The 25,642-nt window shown below is 39.2% G+C and overlaps 1 protein-coding gene across 1 annotated transcript in view; it reads right to left on the reverse strand.

Moving 5' to 3' along the window:
* The window catches only part of KIF6 (kinesin family member 6), a 393,571-nt gene that overhangs the window by 297,814 nt on the left and 70,115 nt on the right, over positions 1-25,642 (reverse strand). The window lies entirely within an intron of this gene.

The following is a 25,642-nucleotide window of genomic DNA, read 5'->3' on the forward strand; positions in this document are numbered from 1 at the left end:
TTCACTAAATACATACTATAATACTACATGATCCTCAGTTGAATCGGTGGTTGAATCCACCGATGCAAAACCATGAATACAGGGGGCTAACTGTAAAGCTATACTTGGATTTCCAACTGTGGGGAGGGTTGGTGCCCAAACCCCTCATTTTTCAAGGGCCAAATGTACTTGACCCTTTTATATTTACAGAAAAGTTGCAAAGATAGTATAGGGAGTTCACATATACCCCACACATGGTTTCCTCTATTGTTCAGATCTTAGACTAATATTTTACATTTGTCACAATTAATGAACCAATATTGAAATGTATTATTACAAACCCTACACAAATCTCCTTAGTTTTTAACATAATTTCTCTTTTTCCCCAGCTTCACTGAGATAAAGTTGGCATATAACATATATAAAATTAAGGTGTACAATGTGATGAATTGATACAATATATACTGTGAAATAATTACCACAATAAGTTGACTTAATAAATCCATCAACACATTCATCACCTCAAATAATTATCTTTTTTGTGGCGATAACATTTAAGATTTGCTCTCTTCACTACTTATAAATACATAATACAATATTGCTAATTATTGTCACTGTGCTGTATATTAGATGCCCAGAAACTTACTCATCCTATATTTAGAAGCTTATATCCTTTGGCCAACATCTCCCCATTTTCTCTACTCCACAGCCCCAGGTAACCACCATTCTACTCTCTATTTCTATGAGTTTGTTTTTATAGATTCCACATATAAATGAGAACATATAGTATTTGTCTTTAACTTATTTCATTTAGCATAATGCTCTCAAGGTCTATCTATATTGTCATAAAAAGAATTTTCTTCTTTTTTTTATAACTGAATAATATTCCATTGCAAATATATACCACATCTTTATCTATTCATCCATAGATGGACACAAGTTTTTCCATGCCTTGCCAATTGCCTTGGGAGTAGAGATATCTCCTTGAGACAGTGATTTCATTTACTTTGGATATATAGTTGACCTTAAACAACTTGGGTTAGAACTTTCACATGGACTTTTTTCAGTAAATACAAAAAGCCTTCTGTATTTATGGGTTTTGCACCTGCAGATTCAACCAACTATAGATTCAAGTTTCCACCCAAGGTTCGTTGAATCCACAGATTTGAAACCCATGGATACAGAGAATCAAGTATGGGACTTGAGCATTCATGGATTTTGGGAAATGCAAGGAGTCCTAGAATTAATCCTTCACAGATACTGACGGATGTCTGTATACCCAGAAGTGGGACTGCTGTATCATATGGTAGTTCCATCTTTAATTTTTTAAGGAAACTCCACACTGTTTTTAATGATGGCTTCAAAACAACTTACATTTCACTGACAGTGTACAAAAGTCCCCTTCTCTTCTCTTGAAATCAGGAAATATGCCTCCAGCTTTGCTCTTCTTTCTCAAGACTGCCTTGGCTATTCAAATTCTTCTGTAGCCCTTAAAAAATTTAGGTGTTTTTACCTGCTTTTGGGAAAAATGCCATTGAAGTTTTAATAGGGATTGCATTGGATCTATACATGGCTGCAGGCGGCTTGTTCATTTTAATAATATTAATTCTTCTGATCCATGAACATGGTATATTTTCCCATTTATTTGTGTCTTGTTTAATTTTCTCTTTGATGTCTTGTAATTTTCAGTGTACAGATCTTTCACTTCCTTGGTTAAATTTATTCCTAAGTATTTTATTGGTTTTGATACTATTGTAAATGAAATTGCATCTTTTAATTTTTTTTCAGATATTTTGTTGTTTGTGTATAGAAACACAACTGATACCTGTATAGTGATTTTGTATCCTGAAACTTTAGTGAATTTGTTGCTTAGTTCCAACAGTTTTTTGGTGGACTCTAGGATTTTTCTCTATGTAAGATCATATCATCTAGAAACAGGAATTTTTACTTCTTTCTCTCAAATTTGGATGCTTTTTATTTTTTTTTTCCCTTGCCTAATTGCTCTGAAGAGGACTTCCAGTATTATGTTGAATGGAAGTGGTAAAAGTGGGTACCTTTGTTGTGTTACTGATTTTAGTGAGAAAGATTTAAAGCTTTCACCATTGAGTATGATGTTAGCTATGATTTTGTTATATATGGCATTTATTATGTTGAGGTACATTTTTTTATGCTCAATTTGGTTGAGTGTTTTATCTAAAGAATGTTGAATTTTGTCAAATGCTTTTCCTGCACCTGATCATATGATTTTTAACTTCTGTGAATGTGGTGTATCACATTTATTGATTTGCACATGTTAAATCATCTTTGCATTCCAGGAATAATCCTACTTGAACATGGTGTATGATCCTTTTATTGTATGTTGTTGAGATTTTTCGCATCTATATTCATCAGGGATATTAGTCTATAGTTTCCTTGTGGTGTCCTTAATCTGGCTTTGGTATCAGTGTAATGTTGACCTTGTAAAATGAATGTAGAAATGTTCCTTCCTCTCCAATTTTTTTTAGAAGAGTTTGAGAAGCATTGGCATTAATTTTTAAGTATTTGGTAGAAATCACTAGTGAAACAATCTGGACTCAGGATTTTCTTTGTTGAAAGATTTTTGATTACTAATTCAATTTCCTTATGATTATTGATCTGTTCAAAGTTTCCATGACTCCATGACTCAGTCTCACTTCATTGTATATTTCTAAAAACTTTTTCGAGGTTATCCAGCTTGCTGGGATATAAATGTCCATAGTAGTCTCTTATGATCTTTTGCATTTCTTTGGTGCTAGCTGTTAGGTTTCCATTTTCATCTCTGATTTTATTTATTAGGGAATTCTAACTATACTCTTAGGTGGCTAGCTAAAAGTTCGTCAATTTAGTTTAAGAAAAAAAAAAAAACTTGCTTTCTGGCTATTTTGTAGTTCCTTTGTCCCCTTCTTCTCTTCTCCTGACTTTCCCTGCGAATTGATGCTTTGATTCTCTCCTCTTTATCTTTTGTGTATCTCCTGCAGGTTTTTACTTTGTGGTTACGATGAGACTTACATAAAATATCTTAACGATATAACAGATTATTTTAAGCTGATAACTTAACTTTGATCACATATAAAAATTCTACCCATTTACTCCTTGTCCCATATTTTATGTTTTTGATATCACAGTTTGCCTCTTTTAATATTGTGTATCTATTAACAAAATATTGTAGCTATAGTTATTTTTTTAATACTTTTGTCCTTTAAACTCTATACTAGAGTTAAGCAATTAGCACATCACCATGTCATTGTTGTTTAGTTGCCAAGTCATGTCTGACTCTTTTGTGACCCCATGGACTGTAGCCCACCAGGCTCCTCTGTCCATAGAATTTCCTAGGCAAGAATACTAGAGTGAGTTGCCATTTCCTTCTCCAGGGGATCTTCCTGACCCAGGAATCAAACTTACATCTCCTGCATTGATAGGCAGATTCTTTACCACTGAGCTACCAAGGAAGCCTGGTAACACATCATCATATTAAAGTACTAAAGTGTTCTGAATTTGACTATATACTTACCTTTACCATTATGTTTATATTTTCATTTGTTTTCATGTTACTAATTAGTGTCTTTTCAATTCAGCTTGAAGAGCCCCTTTCAGCATTTCTTGTAAGGCAAGTCTAGTGATGAATTCTATCAACTTTTATTTCTCCCTCATTTCTGAAAGACAGTAAAGTATTCTTGGTTGGCAGAGTTTCCCCCCCACCCTACACACACTTTTATATGTCATCCCACTCTCTTGGGCTGAAAAATTTATGCTAAAATATCTGATGATGGCCTTATGGGGTTTCCCTTATTGTGAGCAGTTTTTTTTTTTTTTTTTTTGGCGCTTTTAAAATTTTCTCTTGGGTTTTGATTTTAGACAGTTTTATTTTAATGTGCCTTGGTCTGAAATCTTAGGGTGATATATTAGTTTCATGAACATGGATATCCAAGTCTCTCCCCAGATTGGACAATTCTTACTCATTATTTCTTTAAATAAGCTTTCAGTCCCTTTATCCCTCTCTTCTGAGACTTTAACAACGAGTAGCTTGTTTCTTTTATGGTATCTCATGCTTCATGTAGGTTTTTTTCACTCTTTTTCATTCTCTTTTCTTTTTGCTTCTCTAACTGGATGATTTCAAACGACTCTCTTTTTTCTAGTTAATCAATTCTTGCTTCTGCTTGGTTGAGTCAGCTATGAAGCTTTCCAATGAATCTTCAATTGAGTTATTGTATTCCTTGACCCTAGGACTTTAGTTTGCTTGTTTTTTAATGGTTCTATTTCTTTGTTGAATTTTTCATTTTGCTTATGTATTGTTTTTCTAATTTCATTTAGTTGTCTACATTTGTTTTCTTGTGGTTACCTAAATTTAAGAGGATTATTGTAAACACTTTGTCAGAAGGCACACAGATCTCTATTTCTTAGGGCTAGTCTTTGCAGCTTTATTAATTTCCTTCGGTGAAGTCATGCCTGCATGGGTGAACCTGAATGCTGGGTCCACAGGGCCTTACCCAGCATTGGCAATCACTGAGGTGGGTCTGGCATCTGGGTCCTAGGGTTTAGCCAAGAGAAGGGTGGACTGGGAGCCTGGTTTCACAGGAGCTGGTTTGGAGGCTGGGTTCACAGGAGCCAGCCTGGTGGTAAGGCCAGTCTAGAGCCTTGGGCCATTGGAGCTGAATTATTACAGAATATTTCTACTCAACAGAATCTGTCACCAATTATATAGCAATATCCCATTAGCAATGTCATTTGGAAATATATTTCTTGGCCACAAATGCACTAGGTAAATGAAGTCTATGACTTTAAGTATCAAACATTAAACATTTTATTGATTTTTGATAGAAAACCTTCTAAAATATTAGACATTTCTAATATTGAAAAGTAATGGACACAGAGAATAAATTAGCATTTTCACTTTGACTTAGCTATGAAAAGCTTTTCACAACCTGTGAAAAGTGAGCACTGTAGTGTGCTACACTGGCACCTGATGATTGTTACGTCTACTTTTTAAAACTTAAACATTCTTTGTCTCTATCAGTTGTCCTAGTATTATACCATCTTCTATATGCTTATTCTCCCTTCCCTGCAACTGCGGTGGAATAGAAAACCAAATGGCAAAGCTTCAAAGAATGCTATATAAATTTTCAAAATGTAGGCGCCACCTATATAGGCTCTATGGCTATTTCTATATTACATTGCTACAATAAAAACTAAATAAAGAAATATAAATGGGCAAATTTTGTTTCCAGTTCCTTTCTGTTGAGCCTCCTCATCCAAACTCAATCTGCCCCCCTCTTCATTGGGCACTGGGAAGTTTCATATGTTTCTAATCTCAACTGGCCTAAGAGAAAAATACTAATTAAAAATAAATATAGTGTGGTAAGGACCTTTCAAAATTATGTCTCCACAAGAATAATAAGAACAGTGGCAGATATAGGAAAAGTCAACCTTTGATCACCAAAGGTTCACAACAGTCCAAGGAGTGCTTACTCAAGAAAAATGACTGAATATCAGTCAGGACAGTGAGCTTTATCGTGTTCTCACCTAACCACTCCCACTCCCTTCTCCCCAACTCCATGGCAGCCTTGAAAAGACAACAGCCTTGCAACCAGAGCAAGTGTGACGGTGCAAACTAGCAACCAGGAGACTAGCAACAACTGGGGAGCAATGCCGGTTTGGAGCCCAAAGAACTGTATTTCTCTGACCCGTCTGGAAACTCCCTGGAAAAGCCCCACTCGCAGCATTTGTCATTGTTTGACCTGACTCAAGAGCTCACTCAGAGCAAACAGCCCTCTCCCCATGGTGTTTATTGGGAAAAAAAAAAATCAGTGCTAAGTGTTTAATATTACAGTTGCCCTAGGTTGCAATGTTAGTGAGGCAAACAAGAGGGTGAAAAAGGCTAACAATAAAAATCTGTGGAATGATATGTTTATGAGAGCTTTGAAAAGTGATGATATATTCCTGAGTCTCTAGAAGGCCACATACTTGTGCTGGGCTATGTGCGTGCCCAGGAAAGACCCAAGAAGGTGATTATATCTCACTTCGGGCTGACCGTGAGGCTCTGCACAAGAATGAAGCAAAGGCTAAGGCAGTTATAAACTTCTAGACCAGTGAGGGGGTGCCCCAACACATACACAGACTCCTTCATCAAAGGTTTGGAGATGGACTGGTTTAAGGCATTTAAGGACAGCTCTGTCCAGTTACTGATTGATGATTAAGCAACTGAGCAGTGATTTCAGAGGCTGCAAGCAACAAAGAATACAGACTTTACAGTTAGTCTAGAAAATTCACTAAACAAACCAGTGGCAGCAACAACAATAACAAACTCTAGGGAGGGTGGAAATCTGATTCTCAGAGCTATTATATTACATAACATAAAACATCCAGTTTTCCAACCCCCAAAATTCTGAGGGCTTCCCTGGCGGCTCACTGGTGAAGAATCCGCCTGCCGATGCAGAAGACACAGGTTCAATCCTTGATCTGGGAAGATTCCACATGCCACAGAGCAACTGAGCCCATGCTCCATAACTATTGAGCCTACGCTCTAGAGTCCAGGAGCTGCAACTACTGAGCTCATATGCCACAACCACTGAAACCCGTGTGCCCTAGAGCCTGTGATCTGCAATAAGAGAAGCCACTGCAACGAGGAGCCTGCACGTCACAACTAGATAGTGGCCCCCAGCCGCCACAACTGAAGTAAAGACTGCACAGCAGTGAAGAGCCAACAGAGCCAAAAATAAATAAATAAATAAATGTGAAATACACAAAGAAACAGGAAACTTTCCCATGCACAAGAAATAAAAGGTTTAATAGAAACCATCCTGGAGGAAGCCCAGACAATGACTCATTTTCTAGATGTATAATTCATTTATTGCACATATGTTCAAAGAACAAAAGTAAAGCATGTTTAGAGAACTAGAGAAAGTATGAGAATATCTTACATAAAAAAGAATATTAACAACAACAACAAAAAAACCAAGTAGAAATTCTAGAGTTGAAAGTTAAGATGACCATTTTTTTTTTTTTAAATTCACCAGAACAGAACATTTGACTCCGATAGAAAAAGCAGTCAGTAAACTTCAGGATAGGTCAGTTAAAACTATCCAGTCTGAGGAACAGAAATTAAGAAGAAAAATAAATAGAAAATTAAGATATCAACATATACATAATGGAAGTCCCAGATGGAGAGGGGACAAATATTTAAAGAAATAATGGCCCTAAACTTCCCAAATTTGATGAAAAATTTGAATCTATATTTCAAAGAATCTCAGTATACTCCAAGTAGAAAAAACTCAAAGATATCCAAATCTAGACCTTAAAAGTAGAAAAAGAAAAGTGACTGATTACCTACAAGGAATCTTCAAAAAGATTAACAATGGATTTTTCAATAGGAACAAATAGAAGCCAGAGGCAATGGAAGGACATATTCAAAATGCCAAAAGATTAGTTTGGACATCTTTCTTTACAGAAGTTAACAAACATCTCCTAAAATTTACATTTTAATTTTGCTTTCAGGTTGGTCATTGCTACTGCATAGAAGTACAAGTGATTTTTATACATACATCTTACATCCTGCAAACTTGCTAATTCTCTTGTTATTCTCTTGTTATAGTGGATTTCTATCTATATACATAATCGTGTCATCTGCAAAAAGAGATACTTATACTTCTTCATTTCCAATCTAGGCATCTTTAATTCATTTTCTTGCTTAAATTTAAAAGTACTGGCTAGTTCACTAGTGACAAATTCTCTCAGTTTATGTTTATCTGGGAATGTCCTAATTTCTCCATTTTTGAAGAATGAGGTTTGAAGCTACAGAATTCTCTGTTTGCACATTGATTTCTTTGTCTTCCTTTTTTAGTGTCTCTTACTCTTCTTTTTTAACTAAAGTACAGTTGATTTACAATGTCATGCTAGTTTCAGGTACAAAGAAAAAGTGATTTAGTTATTCTTTTCCATTATCCCTTATAATGGGGGCTTCCCAGGTGGCACTAATGGTAAAGAATCTGCCTGCTAAAGCAAGAGACACATGGACATCACCAGATAGTCAATACTGAAATCAGACTGATTTTACTCTTTGCAGTCAAAGAAGGAGAAGCTCTACACAGTCAGCAAAAACAAGACCGGAGCTGACTGTGGTTCAGATCATGAACCCCCTATTGCAAAATTCAGACTTAAATTGAAGAAAGTAGGGAAAACCAGTGGACCATTCAGGTATGACCTAAATAAAATCCCTTACAATTATACAGTGGAAGTGACAAATAGATTCAAGGGATTAGATCTGATAGGCAGTGCCTGAAGAACTATAGATGGAGGTTTGTAGCATTGTAAAATAGGTGGTGATCAAAAACATCCCCAAGAAGAAATGCAAAAAGGCAAAATGGTTGTCTGAGGAGGCCTTACATGTAGCTGAGAAAAGAAGAGAAGCAAAAAGCAAAGAAGAAAAGGAAAGATATCTGAATCCATCTGAATGCAGAGTTCCAAAGAATAGCAAGGAGAAAGAAAGCCTTCCTCAGTGATCAATACAAAGAAATAGAAGAAAACAATAGAATGGGAAAGACTAGGGATTGCTTTGAGAAAATTAGAGATACCAAGAGAGCATTTCATCAAAGATAGGCACAATAAAGGACAGAAATGGTATGGGCCTAACAGAAGCAGAAAATATTAAGAAGAGGTGGCAAGAATACACAGAGGAACTATACAAAAGAGATCTTCATGACCCAGATAACCATGACGATGTGATCACTCACCTAGAGTCAGACATCCTGGAGTGCGAAGTCAAGCAGGCCTTAGGAAGCATCACTTTGAACAAAGCTAGTGTAGGTGATGGAATTCCAGCTGAGCTATTTCAAATCCTAAAAGATGATACTGTGAAAGTGCTGCATGCAATATGCCAGCAAAATTTGGAAAACTTAGCAGTGGCCACAGGACTGGAAAAGGTCAGTTGTCATTCCAGTCTCAAAGAAAGGCAATGCCAAAGAATATTCAAACTACTGTACAATTGCACTCATCTCAAACATTAGCAAAGTAATGCTCAAAATTCTCCAAGCTAGACTTCAACAGTATGTGAACCGAGAACTTCCAGATGTTGGAGCTGGATTTAGAAAAAGCAGAGGAACCAGAAGACAAATTGCCAACATCAGCTGGACCATTGAAAAAGCAAGAGAACTGTAGAAGAACATCTACTTCTGCTTCATTGACTACACTAAAGCCTTTGACTGTGTGGATCACAACAAACTGCGGAAAACTGAATACCAGACAACCTTACCTGCCTCCTGAGAAAATTGTATTCAGGTCAAGAAGCAACAGTTAGAACCAGACATGGAACAATGGACTGCTTCTAAATTAGGAAAGGAGTACGTCAAGGCTGTATATCATCACCTAGCTTATTTACCTTATATGCAGAGTACATCATGTGAAATGCCAGACTGGATGAAGCACAAGCTGGAATTAAGATTGCCGGAAAAATACCAATAACCTCAGATATGCAGATAACACCACCCTTACGCAGAAAGCAGAGAGGAACTAAAGAGCCTCTTGATGAGGCTGAAAGAGGAGAGTGAAAAAGCTGGCTTAAAACTCAACATTCAAAAAACAAAGATCATGGAATCTGGTCCCATCACTTCATGGCAAATAGATGGGGAAACAATGGAAACAGTAATACACTTTTATTTTCTTGGGCTCCAAAATCACTGTGGATGGTGACAGCAGTCATGAAATTAAAAGATGCTTGTTCCTTGGAAGAAAAGCTATGACAAACTTGTGAAAGTGAAAGTCACTCAGTCGTGTCTGACTCTTTGTGACCCCATGGACTATACAGTCCATGGAATTCTCCAGGCCAGAATACTGGAGTGGGTAGCCTTTCCCTTCTCCAGGGGATCTTCCCAACCCAGCGATTGAACCCAGGCCTCCCAAATTGCAGGCAGATTCTTTACCAGCTGAGCCACAAGGGAAGTCCTACAGCATATTAAAAAGCAGAGATATTACTTTGCTGACAAAAGTCTGTCTAGTCAAAGTTATGGTTCTTCCAGTAGTCACATATGGATGTGAGAGTTGGACCATAACGAAAGCTGAGCACTGAAGAACTGATGCTTCTGAACTGTGGTGCTGGAGAAGACTTTGAGAGTCCTTTGGACTGCAAGGAGATCAAACTAATCCATCCTAAAGGAATTCAGTCCTGAATACTCATTGGAAGGACTGATGCTGAAGCTGAAACTCCAATACTTTGGCTACCTGATGCGAAGAACTGACTCACTGGAAAAGACGCTGATGCTGGGAAAGATTGAAGGCAGGAAGAGAAAGGGACGACAGAGGATGAGATGGTTGGATGACATCACTGACTCGATGGACATAAATTTGAGCAAGCTCTGGGAGCTGGTGATGGACAGGAAGCCTGCCGTACTGCAATCCATGGGGTCAAAGAGTTGGACATGACTGAGCGACTGAACTGAATGTAAGAGACACGAAAGACCCAAGTTGGATCCCTGGATTGGGAGGATTCCCCTGGAGTAGGAAAGGGCAATTCACTCCAGTATTTTTGCTGGGAAAATCCCATGGGCAGAGAAGCCTGGTGGCTACAGTCCATGGGGCCACAGCCAGACATGCCTGAAGTGACTGAGCTCACACATGGATTATTATAAGATACTGAATATAGCTCACTTAATATACAGTAGGACCTTGTTGTTTATCTCTTTTATATGTAGTAGTTTATATCTGCTAATCCCAAACTCCTAATTTACCCCTCCCTCTCTTTTCCCTTGATGACCATAAAGTTGTTTTCTATGTCTGTTGAGTCTGTTTCTATTTTGTAAATAAGTCCATTTTTGTCATATTTTTAGATTCTGCATACAAGTGATATCATATGATTTGTCTTTCTCTGTCTGACTTATTTCATTTAGTATGGATAATCCATAGGCTTTTTTTTATGGCTGAGTAGTATTCCATTGTATGTATGTGGAATCTTTATTCCATCTTCTTTATTCATTCATCTCTTAATAAAAATTTGTTTGTTTCTGTGTCTTGACTGTTAAATAGTACTGTAAGGAACATTGGAATACATGTATCTTTACAAATTAAGAGTTTTCTCCAGATATATGCCCAGGAGTGAGACTGCTGGATCACATAGGAACTCTATTTTTAGTTTTTAAAGGAATTTCCATACTGTTTTCCATAATGGCTGCACCAATTTACAGTCCCATCAGCAGTAATTATTTAAAAGACAGAAAGAGAAAATAGTCATTAATAAAAGTAACAAAAAGGAAATGATGAATTTCAGCAATGAACAGTGGGATATACATTTTTGGTAAGAAATATTTCTGTACTTCCTAAAACAAACAATGCAAGCTACTGCCTAATTCATCCTAGCTAGAGACGTTTCTGATTTATGTAAGCAAATCAATGCCTCATAAACCAAAGTTTGATGATCAGATGAAAGTTGCACTGTAGAAATTCTCTCCCTCCTTTTGAAAAACACATTTTCCCTAGAAATTTAAATTGCAAAGCTATTTTGTCATTTCTTATCTTTCAATATTTGCATGAATAAAACAAAAATAAAGCTTCTCCCCTCTTGCAGATTATAAACTGCAGTATTATTCCACACACATCACATTTACATCCTAGAAAAAATACAAACCATTTTAGGTTCAGTTTTTCACTTTTATTACTCTTTATTTGTTTAACCCCAAGTGGAAGAAAGCTGTCTAGACGTATCTGAAGTGAGACTTCTTTTTGTTTAACTAGATGAGAAGGCTTTAAAAATCTCCTTACCCAACATCTTAATCAAAGTAACCATCAACAAATTATTACTGTGCTGCTAATTTAGTTCACTGAACCAAACAAATGATATTATAGTCTCTTAAATTTGAAGAGATAAGCAGAGTTGAAAACAACAAAAAAGCAGTAAGATTATGGTTTTTATGACTGGTGTCATTAGAGGTTTTCTAACTACTTTTTGTCCGACAGAAGAACCCTTTCTAAGGTATTTCTGAAAAATAGATATCTGAAATATGTTTCAACAGCTGTTTGATTGAGGAGCAGGATAGAATCATATCTGGGTGGGGTTGCCTTCATTTTTGAGCAGAGAGGGGCAAGTAAGAGGGTACCTTAAAAGATTCATGCAGTTGAGCCTGGGAAAAATGAATAATGCCAGGAAAATACATATTTATCATTTTTAAAAATTTTATCGAACAAATCAAACTAGTTCACCAGAAAACACAAATAAACCAATTAGTACTAAGGGCAGAATTTTTAAGCAAATGGAACTTATACTATATGTTTAATTTGACTACTAAGACTATTAGTCAAGATAAATCTGAACCAGAATTATCAAAATTAAAGCCTCTACTGTAAATACTTCTTTGGTGGTCCACATGGTAAAAAATTTGCCTGCTATGCAGGAGATCCAGGTTCAGTCCCTGGGTCAGGAAGATTCCCCTGGAGGAGGAAACAGCAACCCATTCCCATATTCTTGCCTGGGAAATCCCATAGACAGAGGAGCCTGGCAGGCTACAGTCCATGGGGTCTCAAAGACTGAGCAACTAAACTGTAAATACATGGTAACCCTATTAGCTCATCTTGTCTTTCACCCAGTTCTAAGAACTCTAGTAGCTTAAATTCACTAGTTCTGATTTGATTTTCATTCTCAGAACATTTTCATTTCTGTCCGCTGCAGCCCTTTTTCAAGAATAAAGTCCCTCAGAAGTAGCCTCAAGCAGTATTTGGGGCAGTCCATTGTATTTATAGAGAATACTGTAAGTGACTCTCAACTGTTTCACTTTCAGAATATTTCTGAGTGCATAATTCTGCAACTTGAATTTTTAAGAGGAATTTGAACCCAAAAGGGTAGCAGTTGACAATGAATACAATTAACGTGACTCAGCTTTGCCGTTAGTAAAAATAATCTTCCCATCTGTTGAGCCAAATGAGCCTCTGACCTGTAAAATTTCCAGCAAATTTTGGTCAAGGGGCATCCCCTTTGCTACAAAGGGGAAGGAGGGAGAAAAGCATATCGTGATGGGGACCCATCCTTCAGGGGAACCTGAGAAGGCGGTAGACTTGGAGAGCTAAATGTTTCTACCCAGCAAGCTTCCTTAGTCCATCATCTTCTGGTAATGACCCCCCACCCACTCCATCCCATTCTTCAAGTTCATGAGGAATAAGCAAGTGTCGAGGCACAGGACTCAGGCCTGGCTGGTCACACCCCCTCATTCCACCATGGTCCCCTCAACACCTGCTATGTCTATAACAGCTACTCTTCTAAGAGGCTGATAACATACTGCAAGCAGAACCAAATAGGAGTCCCTCTAATATGAATTTTGAGAGGAAAATAGCTTCCTTTTGCTGGAGTCTGTGAACCATGGCTGTCAGAAGCCAAGTCGCCTGCCCTTCTGCACAGGGGACATGGGTCAGACGGGTGGGGAAGGAACCTTGGTCTTGTCAGGGACCTAGTTCAAGTAGCGATGACCCTGATTTTTGCAGCACTCCTTTCAATTCTCTGAACTAACTCAGTTATGTGAGTCAAGAAATCCTCTTTACTTTGAGTTCAGATTCTATTATACGTAACCAAGACAGTCCTAACTAAAACATAGTTTCTAGTGTGATCTGCAAAGCATCTTTCGTACCTTGGTTTAGACCAGCGGTCTCGGGCTGGTAGTGAATCTTGTCTACAGGAATGTTTATAAACTTATCTAAATGTAAATGGGGCTTTCCTGGCGGCTCAATGGTAAAGAATCCACCAGTCATGCAGGAGACCCGGGTTGGATCCTGACTCAGGAAGATCCCCTGGAGAGAGAAATGCAACCCATTCCAGTATTCTTGCCTGGGAAATCCAGAGGAGCCTGGCGGGCTACAGTCCACGAACTTGCAGAAGAGTTGGACACAACTTAGCAATTAAACAACAACAACAACAAAATGTTAATGCCTTTATGTGGGACATGTTTTTTCCAGTTTGCCACAGTCCCCACAACTGTCTACTGTCTGAGACTGAGTTGCTTCTCAAATGTATGATACCAGCCTAGACCTGAAGGCAGGGTTACACCCCTGTGCAATAACAGAGTGCCAACCCAGTGTGGTCCCTGTGAACACCGCTCCCCCAGAGGGGCACAGTGCTGCCAATCACGCAGACTACATGGATCATGCCTCCTTGAGGTATGTAACATGCAAGCAGTGGTTAAAGGCAGGTGGGTGTAGTTGCCCTGGTTTGGACATCATCCTTCCAAAAGCATATCTGGCAAGATATCCTCCTAAGGTCTTGAGAGATTCACTTGCATGATGTACTGATCTAACCATAAATCCTGATAGAGAAATAAATAGGGTTCCATGGCTAACCTTAGTTGACCTAAATCACACCATTAGTTGTTTTTTGGAAAGGAATATTCAAGGCAAGGATATCTAGGTGGAAAACAATTAACCTACACATCCAAAATGTGTTTTTGACAGAAAAATTAAACTGCAAAGGTAGATTAAGTTGTAACTGATACACTCAGGGTCATCATTTAAAGCTTTCTGTGTCTGTGGGTGTGCTAGGGCTTCCCGGATAGTTCAAGTGTTAAGAATCTGCCTGTAGTGTGAGAGACCCATGTTCAATCCCTGTTTTGGGAAGATTCCCTGGAGAAAGGAAAGGCTGCCCACTCCTGTATTCTTGCCTGGAGAATCCCATGGAAAGAGGAGCCTGACAGGCTATAGTCCATGGGGTCACAAAGAGTTGGACACGACTGAGAGACTGGTTATTTGACTAGAGTCACAAATAAAAACACTCACTAGGCCAGATTCAGTCAAAACAATCTTTTGTTTGTCCAGCATTATCTTTTTTTTTCTTTTTTAATCTGAATGCTTGTAGCCCCCGGGGACCTGTGCTTCCCAGTTTTGGCACTGACATCATCTCTCCCTACTGCCCTCATTGGCTTATTTCAGATTAGCTGCCTGCCCTCTATGGAATTTTTAATTGTGCAACCTCTGGTGTAAAGTAACTCAGATAAATGTTAAGAGATTAACACTATAATTTTTTTTTAAAATAAACTAAACTGAACTAAATATAAGAATGATATGAGCATGGAAAAATCTTCCAGATTTTGAAATGTCATAGGCAAACTCCCTCAAGGCACCAATCACCCGAGAAACAGACAGGATATCTCCCACCATTGCTCACACTGCACAAGTTTTAAGACACAACAGGACAGGGGTGTTGGGTGCTTCCTTTTCAAACAGCGCCTTTGGCATGATCGGGACTCCCGCTCTGGGATGTGTCACAAAAACCGTATCAGCAACCGTCTTTCTTGAATGATCTGTAAATTCTTCTCTTTGGATACAGGGGCTAAGAGAGAGGACCATGTGAGGTTCTTTCAAGCTGTATGATTCTCATGGATTTGTTCACAGTATTGTCCCAGTGACTTCAAACCAAATTTTGCAAGAGGCAAGCACACCACAAGGTACATAATCCAAACAGTCTCCCTTGAAAGGACTCTCAAGGTCTTATACACACAAAACAGCTTTATGTCCATAAGTTCATAGATCAAGTCCAGGCCAAAGTGCTCTCTAAATGAGGCTGTTTATTTTTCCCCAAGTTTCTGAAGAAACCATTTTGTCTCAGCATTAACAATAGTGAAAGTGAAGTTGCTCAGTCGTGTCTGACTCTTTGCAACCCCATGGACTGTATAGCCTACCAGGCTCCTCCGTCCACGGGATTTTCCAGGCAAGAGAACTGGAGTGGGCAGCTTAAATCTGGAAACATAAGATATATGCGTGAAACTTCAGTAGAAGAAAATGACCCCTTCTGAACACAATCCAGTTCTGAACTGTGTTTTAGTTTGAAGTCCAGTAAATTGTATTAAAAGGTGAAGGCTAAATTTTTCTCTTATTGACATTATGGAAAATGCATTTACTGTAGCATTTCTGACAGATACTTTTTCTGCTACTCTTGAGAAAAAATGCTTAGATTCATTAAGTACATAATTGTTTTCAGATGACCATCTAAAGAGGCAACTAAAATGAAACAACAAAAGTTTTATACAGTAATGTGGAAAAATCCATTGTCTATAGAAATTTATTCAAGCAGAATTTTGCATAAAGTCTGAACTGGCTTCTTTGTGCATATTTTGAAGGGGTACAGAAGAAAATAGAAAACAATTTTCCTTAAAACTGTAACACTGAGTTCTCTGTCAGTGAATTGATCAACCACATTTTTAAAGCATCCATTATATTACATTAAAAGCCTGGCATCACGTGCTGTGTGAATTTATAGGTGGGAAAAAAACCTTACAGTGCAAAATAGTTAGCAAGGTAAGTATCTTTCAATACATGAGCATGTGCATATATTATATCTGTATAATCTTCTAATTTACACATTAACCTATAACAAAATACTCCAAATGGCTTATTTATAAATGCTTACAGAGAGATGCAGAATTTATAAAAAGTCCTTTATAAGGATTTGTTGTTAGAAAGGCAAAGTGAGAAAACTGTATTTTCCTAGGGACTCCATTCGTATCCTCTCAGGACTGAATGAAGCCTTTGGCCTCTCCAGCTGTTGAGTAGGTAGAAATAGAAGTCTAGAAATGTAGGCGAAGAGGTGGGGAATACAGGCACAGAAAAGAAGGGACAAAGGGGCCTATACTGTGGGGATGAGTTATCTGAAGAGTTTTGAAAGAGAGTGGAGGGTGGGGAAATGGGAACCAAGGATGCTGGGGGAGGACAGCAGGTAGCTGCTGTAGGTGTGGAGGATGCTGAGAGAAGCAGCAATGGACCAAGGATGCTAAAGATGTTTGGTTCTTATTGCTTTAGTCCCTAAGTCACGTCTGACTCAATTGTGACCCCTCAGATTGTAACCCACCAGGTTCCTCAGTCCTTTGGATCTCCTAGGCAGGAACACTGGAGCAGATTGCCATTTCCTTCTCCAAGGGATCTTCCCAACCCAGGGATGGAATCCACATCTCCTGCATTGCAGACAGATTCCTCACCACTGAGCCACAGGATCAAACCCAAAGATGTTTGCAGCCATTAAAAATGTCCAGATGTTCAAGCTGGTTTTAGAAAACGCAGAGGAACCAGAGATCAAATTGCCAATATCCACTGGATCATCAAAAAAGCAAGAGAGTTCCAGAAAAACATCTATTTCTGCTTTATTGACTACGCCAAAGCCTTCGACTGTGTGACTCACAATAAACTGTGGAAAATTCTGAAGGGATGGGAATACCAGACCACCTGACCTGCCTCTTGAGAAACCTGTATGCAGGTCAGGAAGCAACAGTTAGAACTGGACATGGAACAACAGACTGGTTCCAAATAGGAAAAGGAGTACGTCAAGGCCGTATATTGTCACCCTGCTTATTTAACTTATATGCAGAGTACATCATGAGAAACGCTGGGCTGGAAGAAGCACAAGCTGGAATCAAGATTGCTGGAAGAAATATCAATAACCTCAGATATGCAGATGACACCACCCTTATGGCAGAAAGTGAAGAGGAACTAAAAAGCCTCTTGATGAAAGTGAAAGAGGAGAGTGAAAAATTTAGCTTAAAGCTTCAGAAAACTAAGATGATGGCATCTGGTCCCATCACCTCATGGGAAATAGATGGGGAGACAGTGGAAACAGTGTCAGACTTTATTTTTTTTGGCTCCAAAATAACTGCAGATGGTGACTGTAGCCATGAAATTAAAAGACTTTCCTTGGAAGGAAAGTTATGACCAACCTAGATAGCATATTAAAAAGCAGAGACATTACTTTGCCAACCAAGGTCCGCCTGGTCAAGGCTATGGTTTTTCCAGTGGTCATGTGTGGATGTGAGAGTTGGACTATGAAGAAAGCTGAGAGCCGAAAAATTGATGCTTTTGAACCGTGATGTTGGAGAAGACTCTTGAGAGTCCCTTGGACTGTTAGGAGATCCAACCAGTCCATCCTAAAGGAGATCAGTCCTGGGTGTTCATTGGACAGACTGATGCTGAAGCTGAAACTCCAATACTTTGGCCACCTCATGCGAAGAGTTGACTCATTGGAAAAGACCCTGATGCTGGAAGGGATTGGGGGCAGGAGGAGAAGGGGACGACAGAGGATGAGATGGCTGGATGGCATCAGCAACTCGATGGGCATGAGTTTGAGTAAACTCCAGGAGTTGGTGATGGACAGGGAGGCCTGGCATGCTGCGGTTCATGGGGTCGCAAAGAGTCGGACACGAGTGAGCGACTGAACTGAACTGAACTGAAGCCTTGCATTTGCTTGAGAGCCTGAAAACAACCTGACTTTTGTGTATCTTCAAAATGACACTATCCACAAACTGGACCACAAGGAGCTCTAGTTTATATTTGAGTTACAAGCCTTCTCCAAAGTTTTTAGTCTCAGGATTATTTGCTAAGTAAGATCTAACTTGATTTCAATTTTGTGTGAAATGGAAGACATTTTTTACATTCTTGGGAAAATTCAAACACACTTTGATTTCGACTGACTATAATCAAGGGAGGGATTTGCCCTTGGGAAAAGAAAGGTAAATAAAAATGCATCTCAGGAAGTTGCTAAGCACCCTCCAACGTAGTTTTGGTTATACCATGCATAAACAAGAATCCAGTGAGATATACGCGCTGAGGGCCTGAAGCAAAAGGATGTGACCTGATTGGAATCGCTCAGAAAGGAATGAGGGGAAAGGAGCAGAAAACGAGGCCATAAGAATGGGCCAAACCATTACTGAGTTGGCTGTTCAGTTGAGTACCATCAAGCTCGTCCTGCAGGCCATGGAGAGTCACTGAGGGGTTGACGCAGGTGGGTGGTGGCCAAGAGGTGAGAGGTGGTCATTAGAGGTGGTGCTCTGCTGAGAGCAGAGCCGGGCAGGCTGATGTTGGCTGAGAGGACATCCTATGGGGGCCCTTCTAGGAGCCACCGTGGGAAGAGACATGAAGAGAACAGGCGGAAACAGGGTTCACCAAATTTTGTGAGAAATGTATCCTGCTCTTAGTTTACAGATAGTATAGTTGAGATACCATCTTATCAAGTGCTATTAGCAACATGGCCTTAAATAAACTAAAAAATCTCTAGTCTTAAAGCAATCAATAAAAATTTACATATCTAAAATTTTCTGTAGCACTTCAAATTTAGTTTGATAAAACCCTAACTCAGTATTCTTCCTCTCAAAGATACCCTGCCTCTTTTATTCTCCAGAGAATTTCTCCTGAGACTTCTATTATTGCCACTTCACGATGAGAAAACAGAGCTTCAGAGAAGGTAACTAGATCAAGGTCATACTTCATAAGTGATAAGACCAAAATGAAAGTCTATCTAATTCCAAACATAATATCCTTTCTACTACCTAATTAAGTTATAAAATGAATCTGACCATCTTTTTTTAAAACTTAATAATCTAGTGTGTTCATTAGAATCTTATCCAGTTAAATATGCATCTCAAAGTTGCCTTGCTCACACGTTCACAGGGAAAAAAAAATAACCAAAGTATTAGAAATTATGTTTACTGGCTCCTTTTTTAAAGGTGAGGGCTAATCATAACAAAAAGATGACAGATTAAGTTGTTACAATTAAATCACCCATTCTAATACTTTCCATTTGTGCCCATCTTAAAACCACACCTTTGTGGCTCACACTGCATGTAGTGAGAATCTTATCAGTGTGAATGAAGTGCAGATCTATAATTCTTTCATCCTGAGTACCTTGATTTTCATTAATTATACAGTAAAATCCTGCAAAGCGCTGTTTCATAACACCACTAACTAGGATGGCTAAAGCCACAACAGAAAAATAATAACATAAAATCTGTGTCACTCATTGAGAGAGAAGCAAAAGACATCAGCATGTTAGTAACATCTGCATGTTAGTAACAGCATTAATAGCATAGGAAACAGACAAGAATGTCCAGTCTTTTTAAGGTTTTCCTCCTGAAGGCAGCTGTCAAAAGGAGAAAGTACCAAGGGACTTCAGGGACAGCCTCTAGGAAAGGCAGAAGTTTAAGAGAAAAGAACTCAGATATATTCCTCAATTTCCTTTGATGCCTGATATCTAAAAACTCATTTCAATTCCCTTTCTGGAACCCAAGGATCACAGAGGAATTGTAACTTGTAATGAGTAGCTAAATATAGTTTACATAATAGGTGAGGCCAGGTGGTTAAAAGAGTTAGAAATCTAAAGGAGAGGGCAGTTCAGAACCACCTCTCTCCAATCTCACAGTTAGCTGAGTGTTAAAGAGGAACAGCAGAAGGCTTTGTGAGACTGCAAAAAATAAAATTCCAGAGAATGTTGGTGGGAGCGGGGAGGTTTTATAGACTTCCCTGGGGACAAATCTGGTGCAGGGACCTCTGGATGCACAGGAAACAGAAATACTTTTGAGTATAAAATGGGATGCCCGAGAACTGAGCCATTTGAAAGCCATTCCCCAGGTTTCTTTCAAACAAGACGAACTGCCTGCTTCACTGATGTGGCCCATTATCATGACCTTGTTTCTCAGCGTAGGGATGCAGGACTTGTGGGTGCGTATGCCAGAGCGGTGACAAGCTATTCTTTACAAAGGTGACAAGAGGAAAGAGCCCAATGAGATATTAATAACTGTCAATGTGCTTGAGGTGGGCAGGTGGAGAAGCCAGTCTAGCCACACTCACTGACATTCACAGTGAGGCTGACCGGACCCGAGGGTGGTGGGGAACATGCTGTTACTTCAAAATGAACGTACAGGTCATCATTCGGGGACTTCTTCAGCTCCTCTCTCCCCTCCCAACCTTCACCCCCACATATACAAACATATCTCCACTAACCTCGTCTCTTCCTTCTCTTTGATCCTAGAGGACTGGTCCTCCTCCCATCCAAAGCTCATCCCTTCTGGCTAAACTCTAGACTGTGTTCTCTGAGTGTTCTCTGATAAACTCCCTGAGGGACCTTTATCATAACTCCTCTCTTGTATTAATACTTTTGACTCCTTCCTTCCTATTGACTGCTTCCTCCTTGGAAAATAAGAAGCTCAAGTTTCTCCCATCACTGGAAATGGTTTTTTACTTTTGATGTAAAAGTAATTCACAAGTGCATGAATATAAGCTTATTAAAAATTTAAATTATGTGTAAAATTGGGTCCCCCTTGGACATAATTGCCCTTGACCAACCTCAAGCTGTCATCATAGTTAACCCTGTTATCCCTTTTGCAGGTGTTACTTCCAGACATGTTTACATATAGGATTGTTTTAGGTCTTTTTCTCTTTTCAAATAACTTGGTTAATACTCTCTGTGTTGTTGGGTGACTTATTTTGTTCACTCAGTGATATATTTTATCACATCAGTAGGTCGACCCCATTCTTTTATGCTCTAAGTCTGTATAGCATTTTACAGTAGAAACGCATTTAACGTATTGTTTAACCAGTCCTCTACTGCTGGTAGAAGAAAGCTGAGTGCCAAAGAATTGATGCTTTTGAACTGTGGTGTTGGAGAAGACTCTTGAGAGTCCCTTGGACTGCAAGGAGATCCAACCAGTCAATCCTAGGGGAAATCAGTCCTGAATGTTCATTGGAAGGACTGATGTTGAAGCTGAAACTCCAATACTTTGGCAACCTGATGCCAAAAAACTGACTCAATTGAAAAGACCGTGATGCTGGGAAAGACTGAAGGCTGGAGGAGAAGGGGACGACAGAGGATGAGATGGTTGGATGGCATCACCAACTCGATGGACATGAGTTTGAGCAAGGCCCAGGAGTTGGTGATGGACAGGGAAGCCGGGCATGCTGCAGTCCATGAGGTCACAAAGAGTCGGACACGACTGAGTGACAGAAATGACTGACTGGCTACTGAGGGTGGCGCTAGAGGTAAAGAATCCTCCTGCCAATCAACGCAGGAGATGCAAGGGACATGGGTTCAATCCTTGGGTCAGGAAGATCCCCTGGAGTAGGAAATGGCTAACCACTCCAGTATTCTTGCTTGGAAAATTCCAACGACAGAGGAGCCTGTGGGTTACAGTCCATGCGGTCACAAAAGAGTCAGACACGACTGAGCACACACACCCTACTGATGAATAGCTGGATTCCGTCCAGTTTCTTGCCATTGCAAATAACGCTAGAAGGAACAGCCTTTACAGTTTCTCTGCAAATGGATGCTTCAAAGTGAAATTTCCAGAAGTTGGGGTAAGTGTACTATCAATTTTGGTAGATGCTGATAGCGACATCCCCTAAAGCGGCCATAGCAATGTACGTTCACATCCAAAATGGAAGAGTCCGTGTCTGCTCATTCTCTCACTTACTCTTATATTACCAAATTTTAATTTTGCTAATTTAGTGAGTAGTAAGAATATGAGGATATTTCTAATTTTCATTTGTTTGATTGCAGTGTGATTAGGCATATTTTCATTTTCATATTTCTTGTATTAAGCATACTTTCATTTTCATATTTTTTATTAATATTGAACATGCTTTCATATGTTTATTGACTAATTATAATTCCTCTTCAGGAAACTGCCTGTTCATGTCTTTTGATTAATTTATAATGGAATGTCTCTTTCTTTTTCATTGGGAGGAGTTATTTCCATGTTATAGATATTAATCCTGTTATGTGTTACGTGTTTTCTCCCAGATAGTAGCTTATCTTTTAATACTGTTATGATGGCTTTCGCCACCCAATTTCTTTATCTGGTTCTTTTTTAAAAAGGTATCTATTTTCTTGGATGGGCTGGCACTTTGTTGCTGAAGGCAGGCTTTCTCTAGTTGTGGAAAGCGGGGGCTGCTCTCTAGTTGTGGTGGGTGGGCTTCTCATTGCAGTGGCTTCTCTTGTTGTGGACCACTAGCTCCAGGGCGTGTTAGCTTCAACAGCTGCTGCACGCAGGCTTGGCAGTTGTGGCTCGCACGTTCTAGAGCACAGGCTCTGTAGGTGGGGCACACAGGCCCAGTAGCCCTGTGGCGTGCAGGATCTTCCCAGACCAGGGATTGAACCTGTGTCCTCTGCGTTGCAAGGCGAATTCTCAACCACTAGAACATCAGGGAAGCAATAAATTTTTAAAAAAATTTTGATCAGGTCAAATTTGCTTCTTGCATCTTGTATCATTAAGAGGGCCTTCTTTTCCCCAATATCATAAACATATTTTCTCCATTTCCCTCTATTTGTCACTTTATTTTTTTTACAATTAGTTATGTAATTCATCTTATTTTTGTGTGCTAACAGCATGAGTTAGAATCTAACATCATTTTTGCTCAGTTGATAGCTAATTTCCCCAGCACCATTTACTAAATAATCCATCATTCCATTCCTCAACTCACTTAAAATGCTGCCTTTACCATACATTTTCATATACACATGAGGCTGTTTCTGAAATATCCACTCTGTCCTTTAATTTATTTGTTCATTCCTCTACTAGACCACACTATTTTAATTGCCATAGATTTGTAATATAGTTTGGTATCTCATCTTTGCTCGTCTACAAAATTGTCTTGGCTAATTCTTGCACATTTTCTTTTCCTTGTGAATTTTAAGATCGGTTTTGTCAAGTTCCAATTGCTTCTAATTTATTTGACCACAGAACTCATTTTTCAAAGACCACTGTTCAAAAGAACACAATTCAGCGATATATTGGCTTAGGTTGTATCTGGCCTAAAGATTTATTTTGTTTGGTCAGTACAGTGTTGACCTATTCATGTTTTTAAAAACGTTTGACACCCATCTGAGAGCCAAACGCAAATAATGAATGTGCAACAGAATGTTTGTATGTGTGTGGTGGGCTCTTTGCTTTCCCAAAGGGCAGCAACTGGCTGGAGCCAAGTGGTGAAGGCTCCTTGTATTTACTTAATCCCTAAGTCCAAGTTCTCCAGTTTCTGAACTTGGCCCATTTCGCTTATTTGTGCTATGTGCCTGGACCCTAGACTGCCTTTACCTCTGAAAACCCGGCATTACAACAATAACATCATAAAAGTTTTGAGACTCTCCAATTCATCTTCTCTCTACACTGCCACCAGAATGATTTCTCTAACACCTATAGAAAATAACTATAACTGAGACACCACACTGATTTAAAACATTTGGCAACTTCTGATAGCTTTTAGGATAAGGTCCAGTTTTCTCTGTAGGCCACATGAGGATTTTCATAACCTGGACTACTTTACATGCATCATTTCCCACTACCTCCACACTATCCCTTCTCTAGCCGTTTGACCTGTCTACTACAGTTCCCCATAGGTTTCCCACGTATTCATCCATACTTGAATTTAAGTTGTTTGCCTGGAAGGCCAAGTCACTCCACCACCCATGAGCCTCATTTTCCAACTCTCTGCCCCATTCAAACTCCTTCTTTCCTCACATGTATTTTTTAAAAAATTTTATTGGCGTATAGCTGATTTACAATGTTGTGTCAGTTTCAGGTATAGAGTAAAGTGAATCAGATATATATAGATATAAATACAGCTACTCTTTATTACAGGTCATTACAGAGTGTTGAGTAGAGTTCCCTGTGCTACACAGTAGGTCCTTATTAGTTATCTATTTTATACATAGGAGTATGTATATGTCAATCCCAGTCTCCCAATTTATCCCTCCCCCTTCCTGCTGCTTTCCCCCTGGTAACTGTTTTGTTTTTTACATCTGTGAGTCTATTTCTATTTTGTAAATAAGATCATTTGTACCATTTTTTTAAGACTACACATATAAGTGATAATACATATTTGTCTTTCTCTTCCTGACTTACTTCACTCAGTATGACAATCTCTAGATCTATCCATGTTGCTGCAAGTGGCATTATTTCATTATTTGTTATAGCTGATAGTATTTTATGGCTGATGATGGTAATATTTCACTGTATATATGTACCACATCTTCTTTATCCATTCATCTGTCAGTGGACATTAATGTTGCTTCCATGTCTTGGCTATTGTAAATAGGGCCGCAATGAACACTGGGGATGCGTGTATCTTTTCAAATTATGGTTTTCTCTGGATGTATGCATGGGAGTGGGATTGCTGGCTCATATGGTAGCTCCATATTTAGCTTTTTAAGGAACCTCCATACTGTTCTCCATAATGGTTGTACCAATGTACATTCCCACCAACAGTGAAGGAGGGTTCCCTTCTCTCCCCATTCTCTCTAGCATTTATGGCTTGTAGACATTTTAATGATGGCCATCCTTACAGGTATTTACTTGTATAACACCTACATGTCCAGGTCTCAGACTCCATTCTACTACCCTCCACCCTCCACAGTTCTTTCTGACCACTTGTCCACTGTCACTCTCCATCACAAGAAAGGACCCAGGCTCTTCTTCTGTGTCCCTCTTCCAGTCATTACACTCACACTGAATCAGAGTTATTGGTTTTCTTGCCTATTTGACCCTAAGACTGTGTTCTCCTTGTGGTCAGAAATGCTGTGTTAATCAATTCAGTATCTCCTAGGGCAGGGTAACTAGAAGTCTATACACATTCAATGAAACCTGTGGGCTGAAGGAAGAGAAGCTTAGAGAGAGAAGGAAGGATGGGGGGTTGATGGCTCAATGATTGCCTCTGTTCTTCGAAAGCTTAGAGTTATGGGGAATTCTGTTCAGAATTCTAGGACACTAACATAGTCAACAAGACCAAACAACTAAACCTCCAAGGAGAGAGTGGAATTAACTTTGTCCTGCATTTTAACAAACAGAGTGGTGTGTGTGTGTCTCAGTCACTTCAGTCGTGTCCGACTCTTCGTGACCCTAAGGACTGTAGCCCATCCAGCCAGGCTCCTCTGTCCATGGGA

The sequence above is a fragment of the Cervus canadensis genome, chromosome 28 (assembly GCF_019320065.1).
Source record: "Cervus canadensis isolate Bull #8, Minnesota chromosome 28, ASM1932006v1, whole genome shotgun sequence".
Lineage (NCBI taxonomy): Eukaryota > Metazoa > Chordata > Mammalia > Artiodactyla > Cervidae > Cervus > Cervus canadensis.